Below are 6,000 nucleotides of genomic sequence, written 5' to 3'. Positions count from 1 at the left end.
GAGCCCAGGATCATAAACATGACCCCATGATCGCTGGTTGAGCCCAAAGGTCACTGGTATAAATCCCAAGTTGCTGGCTTGAGCAAAGGGGTCACTGACTTGCCTGGAGTCCCTGACCTGGCCCGTCCTTGCGTCCCTGGAGTTGGCCCCACGTGCGCACCATGGGCCAAGCAGTCAGCCTCAATGCTGTCTCCTAGGCAGGCAGTGGAGGCTGGACGTGCAGGGTGGACGTGGAAGGGATCCCCACGTGGGGCATGGAGGGAGCTGCAGGTGAGCACCAGGCAGTGGGCTGGGGGCAGCCCAGACCCAACGGGTTGAGGGGCGGTTCCAAGGGCCGCTGCGTGTAGTGAGGTGGCCGCATCACCCCCAGGCCCCCGACGTCTTCAGGGACATCTGTGCCTACTTCTCCCGGGAAGGGTGGCCACCATGGGTGACTGGGAGAAGGCGAGCTGCCCCCACATGAAGAGTAACCCAGAGGCATTACTGCACAAATGTGACAGGGTGCGGGAAACCCCGGGCGACATGCGGGCCAGCCCAGTGTCCAGACTGCTACTTCAAGTGCTTCCCTTTGGGGACCACGACTTTGTTTCTCCCCATGCCTCAGAGCCACTCGGCCCGCTTTCATGGTTCACCGCCAGCAGGCCACCAGACCCCTGGTGGAGGACACTGAGGACTCGTATTAAGAATGGACTCCAAGAAGGCAGCGAGGTGAGGGGCCGCAGGCATGGCGCTGCCCTATTGAAACCGACCCAGTCATCTCAACAGATAATGAGGGACAGAGCTTGCCTTTAGTAAACAAATAAAATGCAAATTGTGAATGAACTGCAAATTGTGCATTGTGCAGTAAGGGGTGATTTACTACACCGCTTCCATGTGTAAATAATTACACATATTTATAGATGTGTTAATGAGTTGGAACAGTATAAAAGTATAAAAGCACGTAAGAAATAACTCATTCAGAACGCTTGTCATCACAAGAGGAGGAGGAAGGTCTGGCCGGTGAGCAGTGCTCCAGGACAGGGCTCCCTGGGCAATGCCGGCCACATTGCAGACAGGAAAGGATTAATTATGGTGATTAAGACAGCTGGGGTTGTAGGCCAGGGTAGGGACCATTGTATCAGGCCCTGTGTCAGCCATCTCTTCAGTGTGTCTGGTTTCATGAGGGTGTGGTAAGTAAGGTCCTTCTGCATTCATGGGTCTAGCATTGAAACACAGCTGAAGTCCAGATGTGATCTCTAACTTGACCCAAATGGTTTCTGTGGTCCAAAGACCTGAGGCTCTGTTCCCAAGACTGTTTGGTGCTGACCAGACTCTGATAATTAAGGAAGGGCAAGGACAGTTAAATGTGTAAAGGTGAAAGGATAAGAAGAAAAGGAGGCAAGGTGGTCACTGTACCATTAGACTGGACAAGGCCACTCTGAAACAAGAATACAGAAAGGAGCCCTGGCCAAGTTGCTTAATTCATTAGAGAGTCATCCCCATACACCAACATTGTGAGTTTGATGTCCAGTAAGGGTGCATATAAGAATCAACCATTGAAGCCTGACCAGTTGGTAGCACAGAGGATAGAGCATCAACCTGGGATGACGAGGACCCAGGTTCCAAACGCAAGGTTGTAGCTTGAGAATGGGTTTACAGACTTGAGTGCAGGGTTGTTAGCTGGAGTATGGGATTGTAGATGTGACCCCATGGTTACTGACTTGAAGCCCAAGGTTGCTGGTTTAAGCAAGAGGTCACTGACTGAGCTAGAGTCCCCTGGTCAAGGCACGTATGAGAAAGCAATCAATGAACAACTAAGGTACTACAGCTATAAGTTGATGCTTCTCATCCCTCTCCCTTCCTGTCTGTCTGTTTCTCTAGATAAAAAAGAAGAAGAAAAAAAAGAATAATCAACCACTAAATGCATAAATGAATGGAAAAACAAATCAATGTTTCTCTCTCATTCTCTTCCCTCCTCTCTTTAAAAATAATAAAAAAATTTTAATTTATTGATTTTAGAGAGAGGAGTGAGAGAGAGAGAAAAAGAGAAAGGGGGTAGCAGAGAGGAGCAGAAAGCATAAACTTGTAATAGTTGCTTCTTGGATGTGTCTTGACCAGGCAAGCCTGCAGTTTTGAATTGGTGACCTCAGTGTTCCAGGTCATTGCTTTATGCACTGTGCCACCACAGGTTAGGCAATTTTTTTTTTAATTTAAAAAGAGAAGATAGAAAAGAGAAAGTGTTATGTTAAAGAAATGGATTTTCTGTTGAGTTAAGTGACCTTTATTATATTTTTGACATGAACAACCAGTATTTTATTTTCTTTTTTATTTTAATGAGAGATAGAGAGAGAGGAAGGGACAGACAGGGACAGACTGGAGGAAAGGGAGAGAGATGAGAAGCATCAGTTTTTCATTGGAGCTCCTTAGTTGTTCATTGATTGCTTTCTCATATGTGCCCTGACTAGGGGGCTACAGCATAATGAGTGACCCCTTGCTCAAGCCAGCTACTTTGAACTTGAGCCAGCAACCATGGGGTCATGCTTATGATCTCAAGCTCAAGCCGGTGACCCTGTGCTCAAGCTGGTGAGCCAGCACTAAAGCCAAATTAACCTGCACTGAAGATGGCAGCCTCGGGGTTTCAAACCTGGGTCTTCAGCATCACAGTCCATTGTGGAGAAGCAAGAACCTCTGGACAACACTCTAGATGAAAATTGGGTAAAAGAAAATCATTTGTAGATTTCAGTTCCTCTGAGTCCTCTAGAAAGGCTAATAAGTATGACCTAGGTGTGTGGGGTGGACTTTGGATAGGCCTGGATTTAAGCTCTACTAAACTGAGAGTGAATTTAGCACTGGAGCTTTGGGCAAATCTTACAGATTCTCTGAGCTCTTGAATGCTAATGTGTAAGGTGAAGATACATGCATATATTCTTTGACAGTATTCAATTCAATTTATTTCTTAGTGTATGTATTTGTTTATATTTTAGTTAAGATGATTTTAGATAGTGAGGCTACTCCCATATGCACTCTTACCAGGATCTACACCACAATCCCAATTCTCGAGTATTGAGCTGTTTTTTAGCATCTCAGGATGATGTGCTCTGGCTAACCAAGCCATCCTCAGCACCCAGGCCAATACTCAAAACATTTGAGCCACTGGCTGCAGAAAAGGAAGAGGGAGAGAAGGGGGAGACAGAGGGGTGGAGAGAAGATGGTCACTTCTCCTATGTACCCTGACTGGAATCAAACCTGGGACATACACTAGGCCAATGCTCTATACACTGAGCCACTGGCTAGGGCTTAAATTCAATGTAAAAGAACTGACACATACACGTTGTCCAATAAATACATCTCTGATAATAGCAACCATATGCTGTTGGTGTTGTATACCAGGCCTTTCCTCAATACCTTACATATACTGTGCCCTTAATAAATATTTTACGAATAACTAAAAGTTGGGAAGTTAAACCTCATAATGGGAAGATCTAGACACAAATATTGCATTGGCCATCTGTAGTCAGTGTAGAGGCTTAATATTGTAGAGGCTCTCTGAGCCAATAGTTGACAAAGGAAAATACCAGAGTATATAGAAGGACAGGTGATAATTTGATGGGAGGAGACTGTGTGTTTTCTGACAAAATAGGGACTAACACTCCAGACTCCACCAAACTCACTCTTCTCCAACTTAGAACTCAGGAGAAAGGAGACTGAAGTAAAGAGGTATAGCCTACAAGAAAGAAAATGCCATGTGTACCAAAAGGTCAGCGTGCCCGAGAATGATGACTACCTCTGTAAGTGACCCTCACAAAGCATGTTAACTCTTCATACAATAATTTCATCTGGTCATTTGCCCATTAGAGCATTCTGTTCCCCTAGAATTGAGGCTCAGTGATGTGAGTGCCTGGGCTCTCTCTGAAGCTCTATATGTCCAGGGACATGCACTACACCTTCCATAATCCCTGTTGCTCTCACCCCCAGATTGTGAGAACTGTCAGAACTTCTTCACTGATAGTTGTGACTGCATGGGCCCCCTACATTTGTAAAAAGACAGTGCAGTGGATAAGGGGCATCCAAACCACGCAGCCCCCACTCTGCCCCATAAGTTGAGAAACAGCACATCCAGCATCTCTGAGGCTGGGCTTGGAGTGTGGAACAAGGCATCTGCTCTGTCAGTGGGTCTGCACTTTGGCCCTTGTAAAGGCCAGATCATAGAAGATGAAGAGGCAGCCAACAATGGATACTCCTGGCAGGTGAGAAATATTTGCCTCTTCCCCAGTCTTGTGACTTCCCACATCCCTCCCATGGCTTGGTGGGACCTTCCCTTCTACATGCTAGGACATGGATGGAGACAATATGGTTAGCTCTGGGTACTGAGTGGATTTTGCAGACCATAGAGTTCCTGTTAAGGATCACAGGTTAAGTGGAAGCAAAGTGGTACAAACACAAAGGAATGCCTCCTCCGAGCCCTGAGTGGACAGGTCAACTCAGATGTGATGAGTAAGGAAAATATCATATGGTCCAGAATGGCAATGCATGCAAGCTGAAAGAGCTTTGTTGACAGTAGGGTAAAATATTTTCTCTATTACCTTCTCATCCAAAAAATGTCTTTATATTTTCTTCCTGAAATGCATATCACCAAAGGGAGAAACTGCCATGAGTATGTGGATGGATCCTTGGCCAACTGGATGAGGTAAGGCCAAGAATTTTCTGGGAGTCACAAGAACACTCATCCTTCTCAGGCCCATAAATCTTTCCTTCTCATCAAGCCTTCCTCAGTAGTCTCCCTCAATCCTCTGTTTCTCTTTTTTCTCCATTCGAAGCTCTTTCTTTTTTTTTCCAAAGCTCTTTCAAAGCAGGAGATAGTTAGAGAAAAAAAGGCATTAAAAATATAGAATATGTCCTCAAAATATAAATTTCTACCTTAGAAAAAATTTAGGCACTGGAAAAAAACTTTGAGGGCCTGGATTACACTTTAATTGATCTAATGAACATTATTTAAGACCTTCCTATATTCCAGTTTAGTTGAAGGTATTCATTACTTAAGCAGATCATATAACCCATCTTCTTATGGAGGAGTAATTGCAGACACAGTGAAACAATTGATTTTAGAAATATTTAACTATAATTTTTCTATTTTCTGAGAAGTGCACAGTGCCAGGATACCTAAACCAAGGATAGCCTAAACCAGTGGTCAGCAAACTGTGGCTCATGAGCCACATGCAGTTCTTTGGCCCCTTGAGTGTGGCTCTTTCACAAAATAACACATGCAGGCACTAACGCAATAAGGAATGTACCTACCTATATAGTTTAAGTTTAAAAAATTTGGCTCTCAATATAAATTTTATTCGTCGTACTGTTGATATTTGGCTCTGTTGACTAATGAGTTCGCAGACCACTCTCCTAAACTTGTGAGGGCAGAAAATTATCCCAGCCTCCCTTCTAACTGCAACTGAGTTCTGAAGCCTGAAGAGCAATGATCACGAGCCACTTCCCTGAGGGGCTGTTTTATCAGGGGCTACAGAATGTGAATAAGATATTTTTCTTCTTTATGATCTTGCTAAGACAAAGGGACCTTCAAGTCCTGACTAGTTGGCTCAGCAGTAGAGCATCGGCTTGGCCCATGAAAGTCCTGGGTTTGATTCCTGGCCAGGGCACACAGAAGTGCCAAACTTCTCCACCCTTCCCCCTCTCCTCTATCTCTATCTTGCTCTTCCCAACCCACAGCCAAAACTTCAATGAAGCAAAGTTTGCCTGTGCACTGAGATGGCTCCATGGCCTCTGCCTCTGACTCAAGCATTAGAATGGCTCTGGTTGCAGCAGAGCAACACCCCAGATAAGCTGAGCATCTCCCCCTGGGTGGATCCTTGTTGGGCACATGCAGGAGTCTGTCTACTTCCCCACTTCTCACTTTTGGGGGGGCCTCCAGGTTTTTATGGGAACCTGGGTGAGGCATCAAATGCTACCTAAATAAAATTTGAGGAAAATTAATAAAGGCCTCTCAAGAAAGTTGGACTTGGACTGAGT

General features: G+C 45.2%; 1 pseudogene; it reads left to right on the top strand.

Moving 5' to 3' along the window:
- The first annotated feature begins 426 nt into the window (after positions 1-426).
- Positions 427-6,000, top strand: part of LOC136386990 (histone-lysine N-methyltransferase PRDM9-like) — a 172,959-nt pseudogene continuing 167,385 nt past the window's right edge.

The sequence above is a fragment of the Saccopteryx leptura genome, unplaced genomic scaffold, assembly GCF_036850995.1.
Source record: "Saccopteryx leptura isolate mSacLep1 unplaced genomic scaffold, mSacLep1_pri_phased_curated manual_scaffold_36, whole genome shotgun sequence".
Lineage (NCBI taxonomy): Eukaryota > Metazoa > Chordata > Mammalia > Chiroptera > Emballonuridae > Saccopteryx > Saccopteryx leptura.
This window is presented reverse-complemented; position numbering and strand designations above follow the sequence as displayed.